A 9,059-nucleotide genomic window follows, 5' to 3' on the forward strand; every position below is an offset into this window, starting at 1 on the left:
TCATTAGACCCATTGCTGGATCTGGGTCTGTGCGCTTTGCATTTCAACGACCCAGTGCGGCGGCCGGTGGTTTTGCTTCGCAGGCATCTTTGTCCGCGACGCGGGCCAGTATGACAAAACCATTTCAAAGGTGAGTTCAACAAACGTTGTTTTGCCCGTGGGACCGATATTATTAGACGACAATTGTGGTTGGTATATTTGTGGTAAAAAAAAAAATTGATGAAATTAGCAAATGTCAAAGCAATTATAAGGTCACTGTCAGTTCCCTTTCGAAAGGGAACTCGCACTGCGTCGAATGACGCTTTGGGGAACGCCTCAGGCGTGACAGGTGTCTGAAATCACTATCAAATCACGGCAATCATAATGACCGGCGACAGCCAGTGAATCATTAACGTGAATGATTAACGTGCGACCTGCAAATATAAAAGGGCGCCTTGCAAACATGACAAACATCTTTTCGTCTTCAGGGACTGTCTGTTTGATTATCGCTGGAAAAAATTCGGCAAAGAAAAGAATATGAAACGCACGGAGAAGGCTGGAAGCTTCAGGAAGTGTGCAGATCCGTGCCCAAGGTATTTGACGCCGGGTGATACACAAGAACTGTGCGTTCTCTGTCTGGGCAAAGAGCACGCACAGGCGGCTCTTGAGGGAGCCGTCTGTGCAAACTGTGAGCGTTTTGCTTTGAAAACGCTCCGCTCTCGTCTAGCCCTCTTCTCGAGTGAGGAGGGCTCACCATCTGTACCTCGTGGCTCAGGTCCCGCTCGCGCTGAGGCAGAGCGGCGACTCGCGTCATGGGGTTCCCAGAGGGATCTCGCCGATCGCCTTGAGAGGGGTGTTAACCTCTCAGATGATTCGGCGGATGACGAGGGTGAGTTGCAGGTGGATGACGAAGAGGATTTTTCTCCGACTATTCCTGCAACAGATGCTCTTCAGGACGGGCAGGTGATGGATGATGAGGAGGTCATTCAGGTGGACCCTGAACCCTCTCAGCCACCCTGCCCCGTGTATGCTGAGCTGCTGGATGTAATGGAACGCGCCACTGACAGGTTGCAACTGCCATGGCGGCGCGTTAGGGGAGAAGTTGTTCGTGGCAGGCTGGACGATCGATTTCTCCCCGGCCATAGACCACCAGCTCAGGCGAGCCTTCCATTTCTTCCCGATCTCCATACAGAGATCGAGAGGGCATGGAAGAACCCATACTCTGCTCGGATCCACCGACATCAGCGGGCTAGTTTCGCTGATGTTGAAGGGATCGGCGAGTATGGGTATGTGTCGATGCCGCCCATTGACGAGACGTTTGCGAACCATCTCGTGTCTGGGCGGGCGTCGACGCTGAGTGCTCCAGCCCTGCCATCCAGACCGCTCAAGACCACAGCGCGTCTGAATGGCAGAGCATACACGGCAGCGGGTCAGGCCGGTGCTGCCCTGCACACTATGGCGGTGTTGCAGGCGTACCAGGCCGACCTGCTGGGGGATCTCGACCAGGGGGCAGGGCTGTCCCCTGAGGCGGTGGCTGAGCTGCGCCGCACCACAGATCTTGCTCTCCGGGCCACTAAACATACTGCCGCTGCGATCGGTCGTTTGATGGCGGCAATGGTGGCCACGGAGAGGCATCTGTGGTTGAACCTGGCTGGCATCGGGGAGAAAGAGAAGGCCTTTCTCCTTGATGCACCGGTTTCGCCCTCTGAACTTTTTGGCACCTCCGTGGAGGCGGTGGGCGGAAAGTTCAGGGAGGCGAAGGCGCACTCAGCGGCATTTAGGACCTGTATACCGCTGAGATCCGGGTCCGAGCCCAGACAGGCGGGAGAGCCTGGCCCTTCACGACCTGAGGGCCGTAGACGGGGCCAGAGAGCTAGTGTCGTCTCTCGTGCACCCCCTCCATGTAGGAGCAGGTCACAGAGGAGGCGTGACTCCCGCAGGAAAAAGAAGGATCTAAGGGAGGTGATCCAGTACAAACGCTCACAGCGTTAGTGATGGATCATCTCCCGGAGGGCGGTTACTATCCCAGCCTCTCCTCTTTTTCCCGACTCCCCAGGCGTTTCTTACACCAGGCCTGGGGCTGGGCCTATGATGAGAACAAAGTTCTGATGGCCCGCCTCGGCTTGGTTGGTGAGAGTGCCTCTTTCAGGCATGTAAAGTGATGGACCCCAGGTTCATAAAGAACTCTCTGGCGAGTCTTCACTCCGCATGCCGCAGGTGAACTGGTTGGTTTTTAAAAATTTCTGTGTGTATACTAACACTGATTTGTATTTCTCTACAGACCTTGTTCCCTGTATAGACCTAGGGGGTCATTCCTAGAGGAGCAATGATGTAAGGTATTGGACTTCAGGGCCCTGAAGCCTCCCCCCAGCTTGTGGCTAGAACGATTTAGGGAGAAGCTCAAAAAAAGTTTTGGCTCCCGTGCTGAGTAGGTGATGGCCTTCCTGTCATAATATTTTATATGCGTGGTGGGCCACCACTCATTTCTATTTTAGCCTCAGGGCTTTTAGCCACCCAGGGGTAGAGTAGTTGGTCTTCCTAAAAAAAAAAAAAAAAAAAGTTTTTTTGCTTTAGGTTTAGACTGACGCTGGCGCTTCAGATAGATCTTATGTCCTACCTATCGGTTTCTGACAGTGGTATCCTGAGTACTTCGCTCCCCTGAGCTCTATGGTTTCAGTAGGTTGAGTGTTTCACAGCCTCTCAATCTAGTAGGCTGTGGCTCCTCCGAGCCCTCAGGTAGATCTATGCTTGTAGGTCGGCCCTCACCCGGGCCGCCTCTGTAGCTGGCCTAGGCTATGCTAGGGGTATTGGAGGCGTTCTGCTAAGTATAGCTGCCGCACTCATACAGGTGTAGGCTTCCTCCCCTTTATTTCAGCCTCCTCCCTTAAATGGGAGTTGTTGGCCAAGGCCCGCCCCTTTCACTGCATTCAGGGGTGATAGAGTAATGCAGGGTGGTAGTTGAGGTATGATCCTTCAGGCAGGGTTAGGCTGTCTTTCGCTCTGCGATGTGATAGTTTGCCAGACCCTGCCGAACAGAGCTACTTGTGGTTAGGCCTCTAGAGCTGGCTCCACTCAGCCCGTTGAGCTGAATTGCTCGAAAGAGGGGTGAAAGTTGGTTGGCTTGTAGGCAAGCCCCCGCTCCTCTAGGCTGGGCACAGGACAAATCCCTGTCACCCTTTGGAGCCATTTGCAGGCCCGCTCCCTGTCTAATTTTTCAGGGGCATATGGTTTACTCCCCCGCTAACTCAGGGTAGTTTTGAGTATTCCATTCTCAGCTCTGTTTTTTTCTACCTCACACCACGATGACTCCGGTTGAGCAGGGAGTTCTAACTGCATTTCATTCCGGTCTTTTTGAACTCCGCTCCCTTGAAGCCAGAGCATTGCCATGAGCTGACGCCCATGCATATAGTAGGTAGGCCCTTAAAGTGGGGCCTCCACTAGGCAGAGTGGCGTATGTTGTACTCCCCTGCTGTAAGGGTATTGCTTTTTGCTGAGTACACTGCCTTTGGCAATGTGATTAGGTACCAGGATGCTGTAAGCGCTGTAGTAACAGTTTTCTGCCACAAAGGCTGCATGGTTAGGTAGTAGGCCCCAGCAGGCCTCCTTGACCGGGTAGCCCCTAAAAGGGCTCCTAGGCCAGCTCACCTTTGTTGGTTGGCCCTGGTAGTTCTGGCGGAAGGCTCGCTGCCGAGTAGTAGGCCTTAACAGGCCTCCTCGGAGGTGGGTCCCAACATTGTGGAACATACATTAGGGGAAAAAACTATAGATAAGTTTTTTAATTTGGTATGCTTCCAGCAGTGTTCGTTAAAGTAGCTGAATAGACTCGCTATCAGCTAGTAGGCCCGACCAGGCCTCCCTGTTAGGCGAGTCCCCAGCAGTAGTCACCATGTAGCCCAGTCTGGCAGGCCTTAGCAGGCCGCCCTGGGACTGTAAGCACCCGGATTTAGGGCTCTTAGTTTCCAGCTGTTTGACTGTTTTCAGGTAGTAGGCCTCTTCAGGCCTCCCTGAAGGAGGTCTCCCTGAGGGTTTATTCCCACATACTGTGGTTACTAGGTGGCAGGCCCCACAGGCCTCCCTGGAATTGAATTCCCGTTGTTGAACTATGAGCTTGTAGGCCTCACCAGGCCTCCCTGAAGTTGAGCTCCCTCATGTCTTGGCTGTCAGATAGTAGAACGAGCTCCCACACACTGTAGTTTCCAGGTATGGTGTTATCAGGTTGCAGGCCTCACCAGGCCTCCCTGAAGTTTAGTTCCAACTTACGTTAAGCTTCCACTTAAGGTGGTTATATGGTTATCAGATAGTAGGCCTCACCAGGCCTCTTTGTAGGTGAGCTCCCACATACTGTGGCTGTCAGGTAGTAGGCCTCTCCAGGTCTCCCTGAGAGTAGTTTCACAGTGATGCTGGGTTTTGTAAGCTGGTGGCCGCTTACTATCAGTTTAGCAGTCCTTATCAGACAGCTGCCGCAGGTGAGCTTGTGCCCTGTCTCGACCCAAGTTTTTTCTTCTCTGCTTACGGGTTCCCTCCTGGAACCTCTTTATCCTGCTACAGCCTGGTTGCCTATCAGGTAGATTTTATGCTCCCCTCTCTGAGGGTCATTATGAGTATGTGGTCTCCTGAGTCTGGTCAGTCGGTCGTAGGCCTCTCATGAGGCCTCCCAGATAGATCAGTCCTTAGGCCCTCACAGGCCTCCTCAGTGTTTTGAAACACTGGGTCGATCCAGGGATCGAGTAGAGAAACTCCCCTCGCTGGCAAGGGTTGTTAAGCACTATGCTGAGTCATACTCTCCAGGATATCCCGTCTCTGAGATCCGGGCCGAGTGGTTCACTGCCTGCTTCGCAGTTCCTCGGGTTGGATGCCTTCCTAAAGGCGAGTGTCCAGAGGCTCTGTCTTCAGACAGACAGGAAGTGGCCAGACTGTAGTGTCTTATGTTGTGACACCAGGTCAGGCCTGCCTGGTGGCATTTCAGGTGGGACGTTCCCCTGAATAGTGACTGGCTGAGGTTCCCTTGGGTTCCCTAGCCACATTCCCTAGATAGGACCCCTTCTAAGATTGAAGTTGTGCTCCTAGGCCCTGGAGCAGGCCCAGGTAGACCTTTCACTAAACTATGTTTATGGAGGTTTTCTGTGGTATCATATAGCTTGGGCTATGACCGTAGGGAGTGCTGTCACTGACAGCCCAGTGTGACCTGAGGGTGAGTGGTTCTAGCGTTTCATTTGAATTTGCTGGTTCTGACAGTTGTCACTGCCGCCTGGCAGGCACTTCCCTTAGCATGGTGGCGTTGGTATATCGTTCCCCAAAGCGTCATTCGACGCAGTGCGAGTTCCCTTTCGAAAGGGAACGTCTCAGGTTACGACTGTAACCTATGTTCCCTGAGAACAGGGAACGAGACACTGCGTCTCCTTGCCATGCCTCGGGGCCTGCCTACCAAACAGTCCCTTCAGATGATAAGGTGTTTGTCATGTTTGCAAGGCGCCCTTTTATATTTGCAGGTCGCACGTTAATCATTCACGTTAATGATTCACGGGCTGTCGCCGGTCATTATGATTGCCATGACTTGATAGTGATTTCAGACACCTGTCACGCCTGAGGCGTTCCCCAAAGCGTCATTCGACGCAGTGTCTCGTTCCCTGTTCTCAGGGAACATAGGTTACAGTCGTAACCTGAGACGTTCTCTAATAATATATATATATATATATATATATATATATTTTTTTTTTTTTTTTTTTTTTTTACTTGTATGGCTGCCTGAATTATTGAAGCTAGAAATATACTCTTTGTGAATATACACTGTAATTTTACATTACAATTTTCCTATAGGAAGATAGGGTGGTCTTTTGAAATTAAAGGAAACATATTTTCATGTTAAGGAATGTTTTTCTTGCTGATCTGGTTGGTGGAAATTGGACACCTCAGAAGATCCGTTTTCACGAACACAAGGCATCAGTTCCTGGCATCTTGGCAAAAGTCCAAGATGCTATTGGATCAGAAGATGGGATGATACTCACTGATGGCCAGGGGAATGAAATTCTCGACACAGAGGAAACTGCATAAAATGAGATTGAGTACCAGCTATTTAAAAAAAAAAAATAATAATTCTAAGAAAACCACATTAATGAAAACACCAGTAAGAGAAACATAATACCAGTTGATTGAACTTAAAGTAGTTGTTCTATACACCTAAACAGTATAATATGTTTTTAAAACTTTGTAAAATTATGGCTTTAATTCACACAAAAACTACTTGACTTTTTCTGAAACTCAAAAAAGAGGGTCATCAGGTTCGGATTATGATGTAGCCTTGATAGAGGGCAAAAAGCACATTGGATGCAGCTCGTTTTGGCGTCTCCATGTAGTATTTTTTTTTCTGTTATAAAATCATTTAACTCGTTTAATCTTGACTTATAATGAAATCTTTTAAAATATGAATGATTTCCCCAGGGTCAACTTACCCTGAAAACAAAATTCTAGGAAGGTTTTTGCTGTGCCTGAACAACAGTTCTTGATCCAAAAGGAGAAGAATAAGGTAACATAGCTGATATTTTGAGCATGTTAGTTACTGACACATAACAGATTTAAACATATAAAAGCATGTGTATCATTATAATTTATTTCTTTAGCTAACGGGATGATGACAGCCAGAGATCTTGGAGAGAATTGAAGAGGTGGTTTTGGCATCCCAAGAACTGCCAGAGGTAGTACAGGCCATCAGAGGATTATCGGAGCTGACTTTGGCACCAAGACGATTTATTACTTTCACAGATGAAGAACGTGCAGCAATCAAAAATGCATTTGCTTGCATAATTTGCAAAGGTTTTTTTAACAAGACAATTTCACCTCTTTAAGATTTGTTGATATACAGAGTAGTATTTTGTGCATTAAACTGTACCAACTACACTTTCCACACTTAACTCTGGACTAAGATTCCATAAATATTATGAAAGACTGACAAGTAATGTTTTTTATTTTCAATTTCTAGGCCCCATGAATGATCCTGTTTTTGCATTGTGCTGTGTGCATGGACCACTGGCAGCAAAATGCAAACACCTGTGTGAAATGCAGAGCGGAGAACTCCAGGGAAAACACCTACCTACAGAGCCACAGGAATTGATGGTGCATTGTCTGCTTTTGGGGATCTTATCAAAGATTAAAAACAGTAAAAGAAAAAGAAACCGTATACCACTGTTACAAGTGTCATAAAATGTTTCATAAAATGACACTAATGTGGCAGCTCTTTCTTAGTGACTGGTGTTTGTTACAAGCAGTCACAAGCTTTGCTACAAGTTAAAAGTAAGTATACTCTTGAATATACCGTATAAAAAAAGTTATTACTGTTCAAGTTCAAATTTTGACTTTAAAGTGAGAGGCGCTACAGGCAGCACTTTTTTTCTTTGTCATGTTGAATAACACTTTCAGTGTAAAGTCAAGCATAGTGTAAAGCACTGGATAGCACTTTATTAAACATGCTTTAATGTGACAGTTTTATACCTAAAATTACAGCTTTATTTTAATACAATTGATGATGCCTATGTGCAAAAGACTAGCTGTTTATTTTTGTGCTTTGTACAATTTTTGTTCACAGACATTTGTAATAAATGTTAGTTTTATAATGCTTTGTTCCTTTTATTCTTAAAGAAATCTTCATGAATAATGTTTTATCACATTTATGAGGTGTAATATGGCTTCTTTACATGGTGTGGAGTCATAATTTACAGCCTGATCAAAGCAAAGTCTAATGTCTGGGTAATGATCTGCAAAATCTTCCTCTGCTCGGGTTTTGTCTTCCTCGCAAGAAAAGGGATCCGTCCCAAATGTTGATGTTCTTGTCAGACAGGACCCCAAGTTTTGCTGGTACATGTCTGCAACCACAGAGGCCTGTGGAAGGAGTTCCTCAGAAATCTTTGCTGGACTCCCACCTTCAGCCAAGATGTTTGGTATCCCTTTTCCTACAACAGCAGTACCACAATATATAGGTGAAACTCGAAAAATTTGAATATTGTGCAAAAGTTCATTTATTTCAGTAATTCAACTTAAATGCATGTAACGAGTCTATATAATATATTAGTTGTACCTTTTAAGTTGAATTACTGAAATAAATGAACTTCTGCACGATATTCTAATTTTTCGAGTTTCGCCTGTATAAACAGAGGCACTGTCTACAATTTCAAAGAAAAGCCAACTCGAGCATGAAACGGCTGTGATCTATATCATAGAAAAGACCAACCAAATCTACACGTTACTTGACACAATGGTGCAATTATATACAAAATAATGTGTACATTTTGTAAGTTTACATTGTTACAACCAAAAAAGAAAATAGCCTGTCATTCATGCATGTTTAGAAACACCTGAAATCCTATGTGCATTCCATGATAGCACAGTTCGTTCAAGCCCAATTGAGGAAACCTGAGTGACATTGTATACACAAAATTTAGTTGTATTGTCACCCATGTTCATGATCTCTTGGTCTTGAAGTTGCAGCAGGGCTTCTTTCAGGGGATAGTTGACTCTGTTATTTATTTCTGGCCATATTCACTCAACTTTGAGGTTCTGTGGATACAGTATCATAATATTGTATTGTGCAAAGAAATTATGGAGTTCAGGTAAAGTTTTTAATGTGGTAGGAAAAACTTACCTTTGATGATTTTGTTTGGACATACGGTTGCCTGTTTATATTGTATCCGTGTCTGGACAGCAGCTCATATAGAACTCTCTTCCGTGGTCAACCCGGATTTGATCCCACTTGCCGTTTTTTATCACTGCTTCTCTGCGAGAAAAAAATAGCTTCAAAAACTGTGACAGTGCAGTTTAAATGTTCAAAACATGCTGAATTAGTCCATGATAGTGATTCTCAATTCCAGTCAGACAACATGACCTGGTATCACATTTAACACATTTCAAATTGTTCATTAGGGCCAAAGTAATGTGATACTGTATTTCAAATGGGTAGGGGGCCCAAAGCAATATATTGTCAGTGAGTCAAAACTTGTTACAGTCTGTGACATTTGAAAAGTGCAGTTTTGTGGTGTGCAGGTCAGGAATTGAGAACCATTGATTTAAGACTGACACAAAAATAATAAATG

The 9,059-nt window shown here is 46.2% G+C and overlaps 1 long non-coding RNA gene across 1 annotated transcript; it reads left to right on the top strand.

Annotated features, from left to right (window-relative positions):
- Window positions 1-6,433: 6,433 nt before the first annotated feature.
- On the top strand, window positions 6,434-7,049 carry LOC307144714. The gene is made up of 3 exons (XR_013818822.1): window positions 6,434-6,502; window positions 6,597-6,789; window positions 6,956-7,049. It is a non-coding gene; the product is annotated as an uncharacterized lncRNA (long non-coding RNA).
- Window positions 7,050-9,059: the final 2,010 nt, after the last annotated feature.

Source organism: Squalius cephalus (genome assembly GCF_949319135.1).
Source record: "Squalius cephalus genome assembly, chromosome: 17".
Classification (NCBI taxonomy): Eukaryota; Metazoa; Chordata; class Actinopteri; order Cypriniformes; family Leuciscidae; genus Squalius; species Squalius cephalus.